The sequence below is a fragment of the Cupressus sempervirens genome, chromosome 4 (genome assembly GCF_028749045.1).
Source record: "Cupressus sempervirens isolate cs-2001-9-10 chromosome 4, ASM2874904v1, whole genome shotgun sequence".
Classification (NCBI taxonomy): domain Eukaryota; kingdom Viridiplantae; phylum Streptophyta; class Pinopsida; order Cupressales; family Cupressaceae; genus Cupressus; species Cupressus sempervirens.
The window spans coordinates 604,019,953-604,040,811 of record NC_143121.1 but is presented as its reverse complement, the minus strand read 5'-3'; the positions used below and the strand labels follow the sequence as shown (position 1 = coordinate 604,040,811).

Sequence of the window (20,859 nt, the reverse complement as noted above, 5' to 3'; positions counted from 1 at the left end):
TTATTTAACACTTAATAAAATTTAATTATTTTAATATATTAATAAATTTAATACATTTAATATTTTTAAATATATTTAATAACATATATTAATTAAATTCTTTTTAAACAAAACATTTTAAAATTTTTAAAAAAATACTTACCTTAAAAGCCCTTGCAGTTGCCCAAGGCAACCATGGGTTGTCATTGGCAGTCGCGGACTGCCAACCAACCACGATCTGCCTTTGATCATTGTGGCTTGCTTTGGCAACCCCTAGTGCCAAAAAGGGAAGGGGAGAAAGGGGGGTGGAGGGGTGGTGGCCCCCGCCTCCCAAAAATTATATTTTATTTATATATTTTTTAAAATTAAAACTTCTAAAACAATTTCCATCCCAAATGTGTAAAAATATATATATTATTTTATTTTATATTTTATTTTTTAATAAAATTTATCCTTCCAACCAATTTCCCCCTTCACTAATAATTTTAGATGATATATATATATAAAATTTATTTTTATAAATTTTTTTGATAAACATTTACAATTATAGTCTGATAAAAGAAATATCATTAACCATTCGAATTTCCAAACTAAAATTTTCATTATTAAATTCAAACCCTTCCCAATTTAATGTCTAAATTTTAATTCTATAGAAGGAGGATTGCTCTGATGTTTTAATTTTCTCATATACAGATGAAAACAATATGCATATAAAAATTCCAAATAACAAGATTACAAGATTCGTCACAGTAAAACACAAACAAACAAACCACAGTCACAAAGAAGATAGGAAAGGAAAAAGCATAATAAATTGTGTGAATAATCACAAATGTCTACCTAGACCTTGATGCTAATTGCTATGCCCAAGAAGACTGTAGAGAAATTCCTCCTCTCAAAACCTTCTCCTTTCCGAAAATTCTTTCCCCTTCCAAAATTTTACTCTCTGAATTCGCGTCCCTCGAAAATGAACCCCTAAATTGTGATATGGAGTTCTCTCCTAAAATCAGGGCACTAATTGTGCATCACCCAAGAGAACTCCTTACTCACCAGACTTGAACTCTAAATTATCTTTTCTTTATCTTCCTTTATCTTTTCATGCACGTCAAATGAATTATTAAATTACTTTGTCTATTTTCCACTTGACTTCTCTTTTAATTAATTTATTAAATTTAATCTCATGCGCACTTTATGCAATTAAAATATCTTTATTAAATTTACCTATTTAAGCTTTTTAATTAATTTCTTATATTTTAACCTCATGCATACATCATGCAATCTCAAAACTTTTAATAATTTAATATCTTTTCACTTTTTAATTTATTTTCAAAACTTAATCGATAGAATATTTATTAACTTAAATAATATTATTATTTAGCATTTAATTTAAAATGAACTCTAAATATATTATTATTACATTAAATAAATATTATCACATTCTAAATTTATTCTTATAACTTTTATCTTCAAATTTAATTCTTTTTATTTAATTAATTGGAAATCTAATCCATTTGTCTGAAACGTCGATGGTAAAAAAACACACAATCAAATCCAGAAAACATTTTATTTACAAATGGATTGTGGAAATATTAATACATACAAAATACTATCTACCTTCTCTAAGAGGTTCTTCAAGACAATTATTCTTAATATAGACAATAAAAATACAACAAAATATGGCATCACCAATAATTGTTTGGTGATTGAATTGAATGATATTTAAGTATAGTGCTCTCAATACCACCAAATCCTACTATCATATTTATTCTTCTTGTTGAAAAAAGGGGGATCACTTTAATGGATTTTAATGTTAAAAGCTCTTGTAGCGAATCAATAAGCTGCTAACACATTTCATATGCAAAACTAGCCTATGAGGATTTACCAGTTGACATGGTAAAGAAAAGAGTTGAAATGTATGGGTTTTTATGCTATATAATGAATGGGGTGAGAAACTATGAGAACACACTCTATTTGAAGTTTACCCAATTCATAGTAATGGCCGTAGTATTGAGCCCTCCTAACACACCCTATGATACCCTAGTAACAGTGGAGGAAACCATGATTGTTTATCCTACCCACCCAACTAAAAGAAGAAGAATGTTTCTTTCCAATATAGATCAGTAAGTAGCATTTACTATGGAGACTGTTCATTTCTTTGCTCCAAACCCTAAAATAACTTCATCTGAAACTACTGAGATGATAAAAGATGCATTCAATAAGCTTTTGGTGACCTACAATTTCTTTGCAAGAAGACTCGAGTTTGATTACCATGAGAGACGCCTTCAAATCGACTGTTGTGAAGTAGGAGCTCTATTCGCCTCTACCTCCGCAAACATATCACTCTCTAATCTACATGACATCGCCTACCTCAACCCCTTCTTCAAGAATCTTGTTCTACAACAATGCCATCAGATCTCTAAACTCAATGACTTGCCTCTTGATGAGGAGATAACAAAAACAAAGCCTATAATAGGCTCAATATTGGACAAAAAGAAGAAACTAAAAAAAAAACCTACAGGGAAAACACCACATATGAACAACACCTTACAGGTTACATGTGTTCATTCATGGCAAGCACATAGGGATGTTGCCTTACAAAAAAAAAGCTTATAATAGGCTCAATATTGGATAGAAAGAAGAAATTGAAAAAAAACTACAAGGAAAACACCACATATGAACAACACCTTACATGTTACATGTGTTCATTCATGGCAAGCACATAGGGATGTTGCCTTACCAAACACATGTTTCTTCAAACTATAGCCCATTCCTGCAAATGGCAATGAAGAAAGTAATGTACATTCCTCCTACCCACTCTCCACCACACTTGGGCCACTTCACATGGTGTTCATGTGAGCAAGAGGCATTTTTGCCCAAATGAACTTCTAGAGATTCTTGTGTGAGTCTGGCTTCCTATAGCAATAACTTCTACACGAAAAAAATAATGCTACTACTACTTTATTCAGAAACCAATGGATATGATATTCATCCCTAATCAATTTGCAGTGTGAACAAAATAAAACCAAAACCAAGTAGCAAGAAAGCACTACAGTATTATTTATTTCATTTGTTTAGGGCTGGCTAATAATCTTCACAATATCTCAGTCCTTCTTCACATAGAAAAGAAAATTAAAATTAATCCTCTCTCCAACGATCAATTTGGAGAGAACATATAAACAAAGATAAACAGTTAAAACTATTTTTGGCAACCACGAAACCCATACATGTTTTTTTCAATTCTTTAACAAAACATCAAACTATGCCTTAAAATATTAAAATGTGCCCTAAACATCAATTATGTACTAAGTGATAGAATTCTATTAAATTATACCCTAAAATGATAAAATATGCCCTAAAACATATAAGTACCCCCCATAAACAATATAGAAATATTATTTATATAGTTACTCATGCGACATACTCCCGGGGGTAAATTTTGTCTCAAGTGCTCTTGGAGACCAACTGTTGTATATCCCCACCTTGCCTCAGAATTTTTGTTTCTAGCAACCAAGTAGCTTCAGAATCTAGAAGGCCCTTCCACTTAACCAAATACTCCATGTGTACTTTGTGTCTTGTCCTCATTGCTTCCCTGTTGTTGATGATACTTTCCATTTGGGGTGTCTCTTTACATAGCAATTGCTGAATCCATTCATCAGATTCAAGTGTTGTTGCTTCTTCACCAACTACTTCATTTGAACCCTTATACAATGTGACATTTGAGACATTAAATATAGGTGAAATAGCTTCATTTGGAGGTAATGCTACCTTGTATGCATTTTCTCCATACTTTTCTAGGATTTCACATGGTCCAATCTTCATCATCAACTTCGTATGGCTGCCCCGAGGTAACTGATCTTTGTTCAAGTGTACCATAACTAGGTTTCCAACTTGGAACTGTACATTTCTTCTTTTCAAATCTTCTTTAGCCTTCACCTTAAGGTTATTTTGCTGCAACATTTTCCTCACATGCTCATGCACTTCCATCATTGCTTCAACAAAGTCTTATGCATGTCCAATCCTTTTCTCCAAACCATCCATATTTTTGAGTTCCAAAACACCCCTTGGATGTCTCCCATAAACAACTTCAAAAGGACTCATGCCTGTGCTATGATTCACTGAGTCATTGTATGCAAACTCTGCCTAAGGTATGATGGCATCCCAACTACCTCCATGTTCCTGTATCAAACATCTCAAAAGGTTTCCCAAGGATCTATTAACCACCTTAATTTTGCCCATCCATTTGAGGATGATAGGCTGAACTAAAAGATAAATTTGTGCCCAACTTCTTCCATAGGGTTCTCCAAAAGTGACCCACAAACTTGCTATCCCTATCAGATACAATGCTCAATGGAAAACCATGAATACGAACTATTTCTTTAAAGAATAGTCCTACAATATAACTAGCATCATCAGTGGTTCTACATGGAATAAATTGAGCCATTTTACTGAATCTATCAACAACCACAAATATGTTCTCATAACCTGTCTTTGTCCTTGGTAATCCCATTACAAAATCCATACTCAAACACTCCCAAGGTCTATTTGGTATGGGTAAGGGTTGATATACTCAAACACTCCCAAGGTCTATTTGGTATGGGTAAGGGTTGATAAAGTCCAGCATTCATTGATACTCCCTTTGCCCTTTGACATACCAAACAACCTTCCACAAACTTCCTAATGTCTTTTTGCATCTTAGGCCAATAATAAAATATTTGTACCAATTCTAATGTCTTGTTGAGTCCAATGACCACTAAGACCTCCACAATGTTTTTTTTTAATGACATTCTCCCACATAGAACATTTGGGAATACATAGTTGGATGCTTTAAACAACAATCCATCTTGTACAATGAATTCAGAAAAATTAGAATGAAAACTATCTTCTAACTTAGTGCAGACCTCATATGCTTCACTGAAATCTCCATCTTCTACATACATTCACTTCAATGAATCTGCACCCATGCTTTGGATTTGTACTTCTTGCACCATTAACACTCTTCTACTAAGTGCATCAACCACCTTATTGGCTTGTCCTTTCTTATGCTTGATCATAAAGGTATAAGCCTGCAAACTCTCAACCCATTTCATGTGCCAATGGTTGAATTTTTCCTGCCCATTCAAGAAACTAAGAGCATGGTTGTCAGTATACACAATAAACTCCTTAGGTAGAAAATAGTGCCTCCATTTTTTTAATGCCTGGACCATGGCATACAATTCCAAATCATAAGAAGAATATTTCTTCTTTCCCTCATTCAGCTTCTCACTAAAAAATGCAACGGGTCTGCCTTCTTGACTAAGAACAGCCCCTATTGCAAAGCCACTAGCATCACATTATATTGTAAAAACTTTATTAAAATCTAGTAAAACAAGAACAGGATACTTGGCTACCTTTTGTTTGAGTTCCTCAAAACTCCATTCTTATTTGCTACATTATTCCATTCAAATTTTGTTTTACCTCCTCCTTTGATGTTGTCTAAAATTGGTGCACAAATGTTGTTGAAGTTCCTTATGAACTTCCTATAGAATGTGGCCAAACCATGAAAAATTCGAACCTCTCCAACAACCCTTGGTGTTGGCTAATTAATGATGGCCTCCACTTTAGACAGATCCATTTTCAATTCTCCCTTGGATATCACAAATCCAAGATACACCAACTCTTCTTTCAAAAAGTCACACTTCTCCAAGTTTATCTTCAAATTTTGCTCTTGTAGCCTTTGAAAAACCATCTTCAAATGCTACAAATGCTCTTCCTTATTCCTGCTATACACCAAAATGTCATCAAGGTAGACAACAAAAAACTTCCCAATGAAGTCATGCAAAACTTCATTCATTAGTCGCATAAATGTACTAGGAGCATTAGATAAACCAAATGGCATAACCAGCCATTCATACAACCCTTCATTAGTTTTAAAGGTTATCTTCCATTCATCCCCCTCTGTATCCTTATTTAATGATACCCACTTTTGAGATCTATTTTAGAAAAATATGAAGCTCCCCCCAAACAATCCAACAAATCTTCTATTCTAGGAATAGGAAATCTATATCTTATAGTTATCCTATTAATGGCCCTAGAATCAGTACACAATCACCACTTACCATCCTTCTTTGGAGCAAGAGCTAAGGGTACATCACATGGGCTAAGACTTTTCCTTACCAACCCCTTGTCAAGCAACTCTTGTATTTTCCTAGCAATCTCTTCATTCTGTTGTGGTTTCATCTTATATGCTGCCTTGTTGGGTAGCACTACTTCAAGAATAAGATCAATCTAGTGACTTATGTCTCTTATTGGTGGCAAAGACTCAGGCATTACCTCAACAATGATTTCCTTGTACTAGTTCAACAACTCTTCAACTTCTTTCAGGCTTGCTGTCCTACACTCTTTCTTCCTATCTTCCTTAGGCTTCAACACCAATGCAAAGCCTATTCCATCTTCTTCAAGAGTATTAATGAACTCTTTCTCACCCACCATCAACACACTTTGTCCAACTTGACCAACCCCTTTCTCTTCTCCTTTGGAATTCAATCTTTATGTTACTCCATCCTTTTGGAAGCTATAAGAATTCTTCTCACCATCATGGTGTGCCTTCTTGTCAAATTGCCAAGGGCTTCCCAACAAGAGGTGGCAAGCATCCATGGGCAAGATATCAAACAATATTTTATCTTTGTATTCCCCTATACTGAACTCTACCCAAGCTTGGTCATTCACAACTTTATGTTGCCCTTTGTTCAACTAACTGACCTTGTATGGACAAGAATGTGGAAGTCTCTCTAACTTCAACTTGTTTACAGATTCAAGTGAGATGATGTTATCTGTGGAACCTAAATCAATTTTTACTTTGCACAACTTATCTTTCACCTTTCATTTAACTCAAAAAAGATCCCTCCTTTGAGTGGTATCTTCTTTCAGCGGTTCCTTAAGAAGTGTCCTCCTTAACATGAGACTTTCTCCCCGAGCCTCTGTCATCAACTGAACTTCTGGCGAGTTCATACTCACATTACCTTCTTGCACATAAGTGACTCTCCTTTCACCATTTTGAGAAGTAGATGCCCTTTGTGGACACTTATATTTTGGGTACCCTATTTGACCACAACTGTAGCACTTCATTCCTGAGAACCTAGATCCTCTACCTGATCCACTTGACCTTCCTCCATTAGATCCCCTTCCACCATAGCCTCCTCTGCTACTTGAGTCACCTGCTTTCTCCTTAGGGTTAGAATCACCTTGGGACCTCTGGCCTTGTCCTCTATTGTTGAAGTTTCCTCTACCTCATTCATTCCTTCCACTTCTCCCTCCTTGTTGCTGATCACCCTTCCTCTTCAACTTCTCTTCAACTTTAAGAGCAAGTTGAAAACACTTCCCCAATGTATCTGGGGCCAAGCAATTGATCTCCTCTTGTATGTTCATTCTCAAACCATTTAAATATTTGGCCACTCTTTCTAGTTCTTCCTCTTGTTTCTTTGCCCTAAGAGTTAACCTATGGAACTCCTCTATATAGGTATTCACATCCATCTCTCACTACCTCAAGCTTTGTAGCTTTTTGAACAATTGCACTTCATGATTTGCAGGAAAAAATTGTGCCTTAGTTTTTGCCTTCATTACTTCCCATGAAGAAATCATACTTTTATTATTTTGTATCCTTTCTCCTTGAATATAATTCCACCATGACAGAGCAGATCCTCTCAGTTTTCCTTTTGCAATCCTTACTCTATCATTCTTTGGAACTTCATTCAACTCAAAGTGATTGGTGATTGCTTCAATCCATTCAATCACTTCCTCACTATTGAGACTACCTCCATATGTAGGTAGCTTATCAGTAATATCTCCTTTTATTAACTTTAAGGCATCAATGAATGCCTTTTGATCTGCACCCAATTCTGTTGGTGGATCTTGGTGTTCTTCTTCTTCTTGATCTCCACTAGTACCTTCTGCCACCTCATTCTCCTTATCCTTGTTACTAGACTCCTTCTTGAACTCCTTCAACTTCTCTTCTAGAAGTTCCTCCATCATCTTTTTGATGGCATCTAGAGTCATACTTTTCAGAGGCATGGTGTGAGCCTCAACTTCAACTTGTGATTCTTCTGCAGACATACACTTCCTAGCAAGACCTTGTCTTGCTCTGATACCAATATGATGAGGAGATAACAAAAAAAAAGCCTATAATAGGCTCAATATTGGATGGAAAGAAGAAACTTAAAAAAAAACTACATGGAAAACATCACATATGAACAACACCTTAGAGGTTACATGTGTTCATTCATGGCAAGCACATAGGGATGTTGCCTTACGAAAAACATGTTTCTTCAAATTGTAGCCCATTCCTGCAAATGGCCATGAAGAAAGTAATGTACATTCCTCCTACTTGCTTTCCACCACACTCAGGCCACTTCACCTAGTGTTCATGTGAGCAAGAGGCATTTTTTGCCCAAATTAACTTCCAAAGATTCTTGTGTGAGTTTGGCTTCCTATAGCAATAACTTCTGCAAAAAAAAAACAATGCTACTACTACTTTATTCAGAAACCAATAGATATGATATGCATCCCTAATCAATTTGTAGTGTGAACAAAATAAAACCAAAACCAAGTAGCAAGAAAGTACTATAGTATTATTTATTTCATTTGTTCAGGGCTAGGTAATAATCTTCACAATATCTCAGTCCTTCTTCACACAGAAAAGAAAATTAAAACTAATCCTCTCTCCAATGATCAATTTGGAGAGAACATATAAACAAAGATAAACAGTTAAAACTATTTTTTGCAACCACCAAACCCATACATGTTTCGTTCAATTCTTTAACAAAACATCAAACTATGCCTTAAAATATTAAAATGTTCCCTAAACATCAATTATGTACTAAGTGATAGAAAACTATTAAATTATACCCTAAAATGATAAAATATGCCCTAAAACATATAAGTACCCCCTATAAACAATATAGAAATATTATTTATATAGTTGCTCTTGCAGCACCTCTCTGCTTGTTATAGGTTTGATTCTCACCAAATTTATACTTCTTATGATTGTAGAGAGATCTCAATATGTTTTAGTTAATATATTGGTACCATTACATTTCATAGGTAACTCAATTCAAGTGCGGAAGAATCTCAATTGGATTGGGGACAAACCACATAGTGATGGATGGAATCGGCGCAGTGACCTTCATGAAGAACCTTGCTTCTCTGGCTTCAACAAACACCATATCCATCATCCCCAACATTGACAAAAATCCATTACGAGCTCATTCTCCTCCATTGATTGAATACCCACATCTCAAATACGTTAATATCAATGATGATGGAAGTATGGAGGGCTCAACAATTTTTTCCACAGTCAGAGGATCTGATAACATAGAAACCATTGAAGAATGCGACACCCACATTTTGAAGCTCTTTTGAATCTCTGCCAATTTTGTGCAAAGCTTAAAGAAAATGGCAATGGCAGATGGAAGATTGGAAAAGTGCACTAGTTTCAAAGTTGTGACTACACATCTATGGAAATGTCAAGCAGAGGCGGTGGAAATGGGGGAAAAGGAGAAACCTTTGATGTTTTTTGCAATAGATGTAAGGGGAAAATTGAATCTGCTATTGCCAAGTGAATTTGTAGGAAATGTTGTATATCATGCGTGTGTGAGTGCAAATGGGGAGAGTTGAAGAATGGGTCACTCTGTTTTTGTGTGGAGATAGTGAAAGAGGTGATGGGAAAAGTGAGCAATGAATATGTTCAATCGGCCATTGATTGGTTGCAGGTAAACAAGGGAATTCCTTGCACTGAGGGAGTAATTTTTCTGTCATCATGGTTGAGGCTTGGATTTGAAGAAGTGGAATACCCATGGGGGAAACCACTGTATTATGGGCCTCTTCTCCATGAACGGATGAATCTTATTCTGCTACTTCCCAACAATGTCGATAGAAATGGCATTCGTGTCTTCCTCACTCTACCACCACATTAGATGCTCAAGTTTGAACACCTCTTTCTCACTCCTCCAATACTCGTAGAGAATTAAATCACCGAGACTTGCCTCCAACAAAACACACTATCGAGTATTTTTCCTACTATTTATAATTTGATTCATCACTGTTCAGATTTGAATCTTAAATAAATATACTACATGTGTGATTTAAAAATAAAATAAAAGTGTTAAATAGTAAAAGTTTCTTCAAACTTTATTTGTTTCATTGAATTGTTTCAATTTTTATTATTTGTTTCAATTTTTTTATAGATAAATGTATCATTGTCATTCAAGGAAATTCTAGTATCTTGCATTTTTTTTATGAATAGTCTCTTTCTATTAATAAAGCAATATACTTGTTACATATTCACAAAAAAGGAGTTGGGGATACTTGTTACTTATATGTGCTTTTTGATTTTGGGTAAGAAACCAATGCATTAAAGAATAGGGGAAAATTTGAGCTATTTTATGATAGTTCTTTAATATTTTTCAAGCTTATTTGCAATGTTCTGATAATTCTTTCCCTTTTTCAAATGATGCTTTCAGATCCACTAATTGTGCAAGAACTTCATCTAAAGCTTTTCCATATGTCTTACTCTCCTATAGCTCTCTATAATCTCATATTAACTCTTAAGCTATTAAACTTTCCCTCTAGAGTATTGTTCTCTGATACCAATTTTTAAAGGTTAGGTGTTAGGGGGTGGGGGGTTGTTATTTATATTAACTAATAGTGATCATTCCTTTAGTTTTACCTGCAATATGTTGTAATTGTAAATTGTATAGTAAAAAACAATAAAACATAAAACAATTCACCCAACCATAACAAAAAGTTTTTTGGTCTCACAAAAACCCTTGTTTAGAGAGAAAAATTGTGGTGGGGATGGTATCCACAAATTTTCATTGGTGTAGAAAGAGATTGCTAGATTAGAGCTACAATATTTCATCTTCTAAATGACTCACTCGATTAGGATTGACTAATACATTGTTAGATGTATATACAGTTATGTTAGGAACTACTTGATTAAAAGATTTAATTCCACCAATATGGTGTTCACCCTATTAAAGGGTTTATAATAGGTCATACATTGAACTTATAAGTCTGGTTAGAGACTACTTGGTTAAGACATTTACAATACCTTGTAAAATCTATTAGGAATTCATACAAGATAGAAATGACTTGTGTCTTCTTACCTTCCAAAGCTTACCAGATCTTTTTTCTCTACTTCTAATATTTGACCTCAATCCTCTATCATTGTTTGCTTCTCAAATTTGCTTATCTATTTGCATATCCCTCGTAACCTTCTTCTAAATCTATTTCTTAATCCTTGATCCTTGATCTTGATTCTTGATCATTGATCCTTCCCTTTATTTTTCTCTAATTAAGTTTCATGATCTTGAAACTTGTTTTTCTTATTTATTTTAGTTGTATGACCATGTTTCCCTTGTGACTGATAGTTGTCAACTTATGTAGCTTCCTCCTTGTTTCAATAGTTTCTTGTTCTCTAATAAACTTTAGTTTTCTAATAACTCCTTCCCTTCGGCGATAGTATATTACTATGCCCCGATAGTATGAAATGGTTTACCTATTAGCTTTTTCTCTTTACTCCTTCATTTTGCTAGATCAATTTGTTGGCATCAATGAAAAAATAACAATTATCATCATCAGATGTCAACACATATATGACTACAATGTTAAGATACCTAATTAATCCATTGAAATCGCATATATAAATTTTCTTAAAAATAATCAATTATTTATACTAAATATGGCTCTCATTTCTCATAGGAAAAACACATTGATATTATATGAAATCAATTGAAACAACCAACAACAATGAATTATACTACCAAATAAGTTTACATAAACTAGTCACCAAATCTTTCTACAATAAATATGTAACAAAATTAAATATTTACCAATTTCTTCATACTTTTGTGATTCATCGTGCAATTTTTTTGCCTTAGATTGGCTCACACAAATGGCTTATGTCCTATATTTTTATCTAGAAATATTTATATAAATATAGTTGCAATATTTTCTTTACTTTTAAGATGCTTTAAAGAAGAAATATTTTTCATAAAAATCATACTATGTCCTATAAATCCACTTTTTTCTCCTTAGCCACAAATTTCATTGATAAATTCTACATTATTTTAATAGCCATAAAATGGAAAAATGGTTCATTTTGAAATTTATGCCTCTATCAAATGTAACACATTATAGTTGTTAGAATTTTATGAGAAAAAATGAATGATTAAGGTCTCACAGCTCAAGGCTGTTGAGCTGGTCAAGAATACAGTGCCATGATTGGTTCCCCTAGCTTTTCAAGTTTTTTGTTTGCTAGGCTTGCCTGCTCTTTCAGAGACCGTGTTTTATTTTTTCTTGTTCTCTTAGCCTTCTATTGTCTGTTGTTTCTTTGTTGTTAGCTTCATACTTTGGACTTAATGTCGATTTTTTTTACTTAATGTCAAATTTTTTTCTTAACTGTTGAGTTTCAGGCACTCATTAAAACCTATTAAACTTAATCAAAAACATCTTAAGAAGATGTGATTCACAAGTTTAAAATCAAACTCAATAACCTTTTCTAGCATACATGAAAAGTTTAAGATATTATAATTTGGATTTGGGTATTAAAAGCCATCAATAAATACGAGCAATCATATTTTAATCAAACATTATAATCTTAAATGAGTTGATAGAAAATGTTCTTTAACTTGATATATATATATATATATATATATATATATATGTATGTATGTATGTATGTATGTATGTATGTATGTATGTATGTATGTATAGATATATATACAGATATATATGTATATATACATATATGTAAATATGTATATACATATATATATATATATATATATATATATATATATATATATATATATATATATATATATATATATATATATATATATATATATATATATATATATATATATGTATGTATACACACACACACACACACACACACACACACACACACACATACATATATGTATCTATATATGTATAAGATTAAGGAAAACACTATTTATGCTACTCTAAAAGGGAAACTATAAAAAGCAATTAAAAATATATATTGAGAGTACTTACAAATAATAATCCATTTTAAAAAGGAACCTTTAAGAAAGTATTAAAATTGATCAAGAACTATATATATCATACTTATGAATTTGACCCCACCCATGCAAACTAGACTCTCTACATAATGAGGGACCTAGTTCAAAAGAAAGGAGAAATAATTAAAGAATATGCTAAAAATTCAAAAAGGTCACTCTTGAACTAGAGGTCCAATCCTTGAAACTAAATTAAGAAAAATAGAATGGTTTATCTACAAATTAGATAAGAATAGTAGACCACCTCTATATGGACTTGAATTTATGGTACATACTCAAATATGGTAACATTGAACAAATCACAATAAAGATTGACAACCTTGGAGAAGAATGAAGATGAAAAAAGAAAACAACAAAATATAAAAAATAAGACTAGAGATAGAGCACATAATACCAAAAAAAGAGATAATGGCCAGCGAAGATAACAATAAAAATAAATAGAATATATGGTTTTCCTCTTATTTTTCAGGGACCTTCTTGAATCTTTTATCATATTCGTTATAATATTTTATCTTTACATTTTATGTATGTCCCAAATTTTACTAATAATTTTACATGCAAATTATAGAATTTCAAATTAATCATCTTAAGAAGTATGTGAAATATAGCCCAACACAAAAAGGTGACAAATCTTGCAAAGATAAATATGTGTAAAGTAACTAAATAAAGTAAATTATTTTAATATAAATATACATATTTAAAATAAAAAATTAGCTGTTGATCCAAAAAAATTAAAAATTAATTGTGGTAGTTATTTAAATAATATCCTAAAAAGTCCAAGGGGCTTAGGTTGGTTGAAGCAATGAGTTCTCATTGTGGAGACCTTGGTTCAAATTTGATGTAGTACTCAAGTACATATTCACAATAATGCATTCTATAGAATGAAAACATATTTTGAAACTCGCATATCTTCCATTAACCAACCTCCTTCTACATTGTTTTACAGTTGCTTAAATAACTAAAAACTCTCTAAATTCGAAAAAAAAAATAGAAAATTACCCTTTTTGGCAAATTTGAAAAAATCTTCAATTTTTCTATTTTAGGTAAGCTTTGAAATTAACTCCTAAAAACTAAAAATAAAAGTGAACTTTCCTTAAGCTATGACAACTTGACTTGCCAACTAATCTTTGAATTTGGAAATGTCCATTCGAAGTTATTACAAAAAACAAATTCTAAAAAACAGAAAAAGATTATGACAATTGAGTTTTGGGGGTCTAAATGGATTTTTTGAGACTTGAAAAAAAAAAATTCTAGGCACAATGGAGCAAAGCTGAATTGTCGGGCCATCAAACTCCCCCTTACGAAATCGTTGTCAGCATTTGAGAGAAAACCCAAGTTTGAGTCAAAAGTTATGACTCTCGAAAGTTGATGCATCAAAATTCCAAATGGGGCATCTTTGTGGAATTTTAAGTTGTGACTCTTGGACTTCCTGTAGTACCTACCCCAGTTTACATTTTTGCTATCATTGCCGAACTCTTTTAGGCCAGTTTTATGCTTAATGATTAGTAGCATTGTTTTAAGATTATTAGAAATTGTTTCAGATTCAGTTGATTTATGATGAGATTACTTGGTACTCTATACTTCATGTATGCATGATGATTATTACAGTGTTTTTAGTTATTGATGATGATTAGTTAGATAGATTACCTAAACTGGCACTCAACTCTGAATTTTTAAGAAAATGTTCACTTTCAAATGCAAATTCCCATTTAACGGTTAGGAATTTGAAGATGAAGTAAACTAGAGTCTTTTAGGATTTTGTGTCTAGATTCTAAATCTATTTTTTAAATTTTTTTAAAAATTGATTTTATTGAATTATTTTTTCTCCTACGAAAATTGGTATGATATCAAAAACCTGATTTTTAAAGAGTGACATTGTTTTTGACACACATAATTTTTATTCTACAATAGATATCAATGTGATTCTTTCAAATTTAGTTTGTTAACATCCATACCTAAACCGTACAGTTGGTCTTATATCTATATCGTTAGTATTTCATATATTATTGTAGTTTAAAGTTGGCATAACACTAATTTAGACATACGTGGCTTTTGACACATGTAACTTATTATAAGTTTACCCAACTTTTAAAAAGAAAAATTTGATCGAAAGGTGACTCAAATACGCAGACCGTACTTATTTTTCAAAAATTTTATTTTTATATTTACTATTTTTCCATGAGCGTCAAATATCTCAGTTTATTTTTTATAATAAACCTATATTTAATTCATGTTAAAAAATATCTAAATTCATAGTCATTAGAAAGCTAGTTCATAGTACTTCAATCATGTACAATTTTAGGTCTTCAGTGCTCCATTTGAACCTGGTAATTCAGCTCCGAAGAGAGGAAATCATTGAAAAAACTTGAAACTATTCTATCTAGCTAGTTTCGATAGAAACTTAGTTTCTATCAAAACTATTTAGGAAAATTTCAATCGAAACTAAAATTCTTAGTTTCTATCGAAACTATTAGCGGTTTACAGCCATGGCTAGCAAACCGCCTTCCTAGTTTCGATCGAAACTATGAAGATAGTTTCGATCGAAAGTAAGAAAGCAGGATAACCCAGAAACTAGTAAATAGTAGTGAACCATCACATTGCAAACTCGCATATGTATGGTGTGCATGTATGTTTTCTTTATGTATGGCATTTCTGATGTGGTTAAGGGAGTCATAGTCACCTGCTAGTCGGGATCTACATGATGCACCACTTCTTATCATTATCTTTTTAGCTTAGTATATATGTGTTTGTACATGCGTGGATTTTATGTAGAATGCAGATATCGGGTATCGACTTCCCTGAATTGCCAGGATGAGCATTCCCTATCACATTATCACAATGGTATGAGAGGGGAGATAAATTCTTAAGTCCAAATACTAAACCTTTGAACCAATTTGTCCTAGAAAATTAGGACAAGTATCTTAGTTGATTACCTTCCAAATGAGTCGAATGACATAAATTCATGATTATAACCCTTTAGCTTGATCTTGTATGTTTTTTCCTATGATGGGTTTTTGTATTTTGTTTTATGAGTCTTTGGTATATTTTCATTAATTAAATTAAATTAAATGATTAAATTAATGATTTAATTTAATGAAAAATTATTATGAGATTTTTAATACTTAATTATATTTAATTTATCGAGAAATTAATTAAATAAAAAGAATTAAATTTAAAGATAAAAGTTATAAGTTTAATTTTAGAATGTGATAATATTAATTTAATTTAATAATAATATATTTAGAGTTCATTTTTAAATAAATGCTAAATACTATTATTATCTAAGTTAATAAATATTTTATCAATTAACATTTTGAAAATAAATTAAAAAGTGAAAAGATATTAATTTATTAAAAGATTTAAGATGCATAAACTGTGCATGAGATTAAAATTTAATAAATTAATTAAAAGAGAAGTCAAGTGAAATTTAAATAAAGTTATTTTATAATTCAATAAACGTGTATGAAAAAGATAAAGAAAAGATAATATAGAGTAAAAGTCTGGTGAGCAAGGAGTCCTCTCAGGTGATCGCACAATTAGTGCCCCAATTTTAGGAGAGAACTCCTTATCAACATTTGATGGTTCATTTTCAAAGGACCCAAAGTTTTGGAAAGGAACCGTGAATTTTGGAAGGAGAATTTTTGGAAGAGAGAAGGTTTTGAGAGGAGAAATTTCTCTCACAAATCTTTTTGGGCATTGCATTGTTAGCATCAAAATCCAGGTAGATTGTTGTGATTAATTCACAAAGTTAATTACGTTATTTCTTTTCCTGTCTTCTTCGTGTCTGTAAAATGGTTATTTGAATAATTCTCTATAACGAGTGTTTCAATATTGGGAAATTCTAGTATGCATGTTAAATCTTCTATATACGGGAAAATTAAAATATCATTACAATCCTCTTTTAATAGATTTAAAAGTGAACATTAAACAAGGAAGGGTTTGTATTGAAACCAAAAATTTAAATAGAGAATTCGACTGGTGGGTCGTATTTTCCCTATTAGATTAAGGCTGGAACATTTTATAAAAAAAAGAAATATATTTTAAATGTTTTTATAGGGGGTCATGTCTGATTTTTAAATAACAAAATATTTATTAAAAAAATTTAATTAAAAAATATATATTTATTGAGGGAGGGGCTTTTACCCCACCTCCCCCCTTTCCTTTTTATTTAAGCAGCTTCTGTTGCTGATGTAAGGACTGCCGCAAAGTGGCCATGGTCCATTTTAAGGCCGGCGGGCCTTTATACAATACGCTTTATGTTTTATAATTTTTTTTAATATATAAATTTTATAATATAATTTAGTTTAATTTTTATTAAAAAAATTGATAATATTTAATTTTAAATTATTATTTATTTAATAAATTTTATTACTAAATCTATTAATTTTTATTATTTTAATAAATAATTAATAAAAGATTAAGATGATTATTTTATACAATTATTAATTAATTTAATTAAATAAAATATAATTAAGTTTAATTAATAAACGAAAGTACTTAATGGATTTAGATTTATTTTATTAGTAATAATATTGACTTTAATAAGATTGAAAATTAGTTTTATTGGAAGATCAATAGCTATTATTTTGATAATTTAAATAAATAAATGATTATCCTTAGAATATTTTAGGAAACTGAATCAAAATATAATGAGGGTAATTCTATATTTGATTCGAATAAATGAATGGGTTAACTTGTAAGGTAAACTGAGAATCTCTTTTACTTGAAACTTACATTGAACGAAAACAGAAACCTTACATTTAACTCAATATTATGTCTTCAAAATCAAACCAAACTATGAAACTACATTGTTCTATATGTTGTTTCAGTTTTGAGTTTGGGTTGACTAGAGTGTTGACCAATTTTAGAATGTCTACTAGAGGCTTGGGTGTTTTGTGATTGTGGTATTATGCCGAACTGATCTTGATCTTTTAAACTCAACCATGGTAATGTGTTGGTAAGCTCTTTGATAAGTTTGTTTATATTGTTGGTTATTGTTTTCAGTGTTATTATGGGATAACGAGATGAAAGTTATGGCCTACTTGACTTAACCATTTTGAGTCTTCGATTGATGTAGTAATTTTGAGATACTTTCCAGTTGCTCATAGAGAACTGATGGGTATTGTGATTTATCTTTGGATGCTTTTCAGTCACTTGTATAGGATTGAGGTGATTTTATATAATTCTTTAATTTATACTTTTATGAGCCTAGGGTAGGTTATCTAGATGTAATGTTGGAAAGTGGCTTGCAATGGAGGCTGAGGCCCTAAGTGGTTGACAAGGTAACCCATTGTAATTTGTTTAATAAGTGAAAACAGTACACTAAATGAGAGTAAAATGAACCTAACAATATTCTTTGTATGTTCTCGCTCATGCCTCAAGTGCTAGTACAGACTAGGATGTGAGTAGAGAGAATGCTTGGTTGCGACCATGCATCGTTAGTATGCCTTGTTAGTACGAGAGAATACTAGTTCTGCATAGGGTCACTGGGGGTCCAGGGTCTTGAGAGACTACTAGGGTAACTCTAGCATTGATTTGTGTGATGACACTTGCCCGCTTACATAGTAGGTTTTCTACGTGTCTATGTTTGCCTCTGGGTCTAGATGTTGATTTATCTTGGAACCTTTGAGTTAGATTACTTTTAGGATTTCCTGGACTTAGAGAGTACTATTGATATTTGGATTGATATCGTGTTTGGGACTTGAGACTATCTCCTTAGTGAGGTGTGAGTGGGCCTTTTTGGGTTACCACGCGGTCGAGTGGTAGTGCTTTTTACTCTTACCATTGAGATTCGTCCATTGATACCATGGCTGGAGTTTCCATGTCTGCATTTCCTTTCATTCTATTCTTGCATATTATGATGGATGGATTATATTTTTATGATGGATGGTTATATCTTTATGATGGATGGTTTCAATTATTGTATTGTACTTTGTCTCATGGATCTGAAAAGGATGATGTAATCTATTTTTATAAATGTATATTCTTTTAGCCTTTCATACCATGTGACATGTACAGTGGATGATTGAGCATTTTGAATTTTATTGCCAAGCGGCATTTGGAACAAATGTATATTATTTAAATGGACTTGGACTTATAATTATTCTTTCATGTGGATGTGGTATTTATTAGACTTAATATTATTTAAATTTAAATGTGATTCAACGTCTTGGGATCCTTAAGGAATGTAATTTGTTATGTTGCTTCTGTATGACTGTATGTTATTGCTTCCGCTACTTTATGTTTGATGTGTATGTTATTCTTTCTTTAAAAAATAAATGTTTGGCAAACTTAGAAAAAATTTAGGTTAATTCTTTTGGATCCCTTGGTAGGGCGTTACACTTCCATTGGTTGTATTTGTCTCATTGTAAATAATAACATTTTAATTTGTTATATAATTTTTATTTTTTTATTTTTAATTATATTTACTCGAAAATGATAATTAGCTCTTTCTTGTTCAAATCTTTTATATTTTGTTAAACTTGAACTTTTCCAATCCTTTTTTGGACCACTCTAAAGTAGTTCCTACAAATCAAATAGTGTTTTATGTTTTCTATTAATTTTCAATGACGTTGGTAGTATTATTGTTTGAGATTGGAAGCTTTATTTTAGCATCCATAGTGCCTTTAACTTCTTCTGTAATTAGTCTTCTTTCTTTTACTACTTCTCCATATAACGTAGGCTCAGCTCGTCTGTAAGACCTATATCTCATGTTAACATGATTTAAAATAACTCTTTTCCCAAAATTTTGTAATATCATATTGGAAATTTATTTTTTGCTCCTTCCTTTCCTTCTAGCTACTTTTCTTGTACTAGAATGATGATTAGTTTTTGGTAGTATTATTCATTTGTTAATGAAATTCGATCAATTATTATTTTTAACAATTATTGTCCAAGATTGAGCATTCTTCTCTTCTCTTATGTTATTTTTCCTTCTTAATTTTCTCTCACTTTTATTAACAATTTATTTCACATAATCTTTACTAATGTATTATCTTTTCTCCAGATTCTTACATAATTGTGTATATTTTTCATATAATTCAATCTCGATGTTACATATATTCACTTTTCTTCTTGACGACATTATTAATTAAGATAATGTTGGAGCTTGGATGGTTTAACATTTTTCTACCAATGCTTTCCTTATACCCCATAATTATCTATATATCTCTTTTCATTTTTTTATATCTCAATTCATTTTCTTAAAATAGAAATTCATTTGACTGAGTTAAAATAGAAATTCATTTGACTATGAGTTCCCAAAACTTCTCTCTTTATTCTCATTTTCTTTTCTTTTTTAATCTTTTTAGTAACATTCATATTGAGTAAAAATACCCATCTTGGAACACTTGTTATTCCTCTTATTCAAATATTCATTCTTCTTTGATACATCTTTTCTCTATTTCATTTTTCTATTTGTTTTTCTAGATTTAATTTCCTTGTTAATTTAATTTCTTAAATTTATTAGCTTTTTCTAATCTATGCTAATCAGTGTGAATGCTTCTGGTTTGGATTGCGTGTGCACTTTTTTAGCATCGATGTTGCGACCACACTTTGTGATCCATCATCAAGACAGTAGAAGGCTTGAGATGAAAAATAGTTAGTTGTAGATTGATAAGGGTTGTAGAAGGGTATATGAGAAAGGGATAATACAAGAACCAAGGACAACAAAAGAAGAGAGATAAGGAAACAAGAGAATTAATCACACAATTAAAAAAGAGAGACTATTTTTCTAGGACTGAATTATTATTTATCTAGCTAACTATAGTTGATTTTTACTATGGAGGTGTTGCTATCCATGCCCTTT

General features: G+C 31.6%; 1 pseudogene; it reads left to right on the top strand.

Annotated features, from left to right (window-relative positions):
- The first annotated feature begins 1,971 nt into the window (after positions 1-1,971).
- On the top strand, positions 1,972-9,977 carry LOC149562670 (acyltransferase GLAUCE pseudogene; annotated as a pseudogene).
- The last annotated feature ends 10,882 nt before the right edge of the window (positions 9,978-20,859 follow it).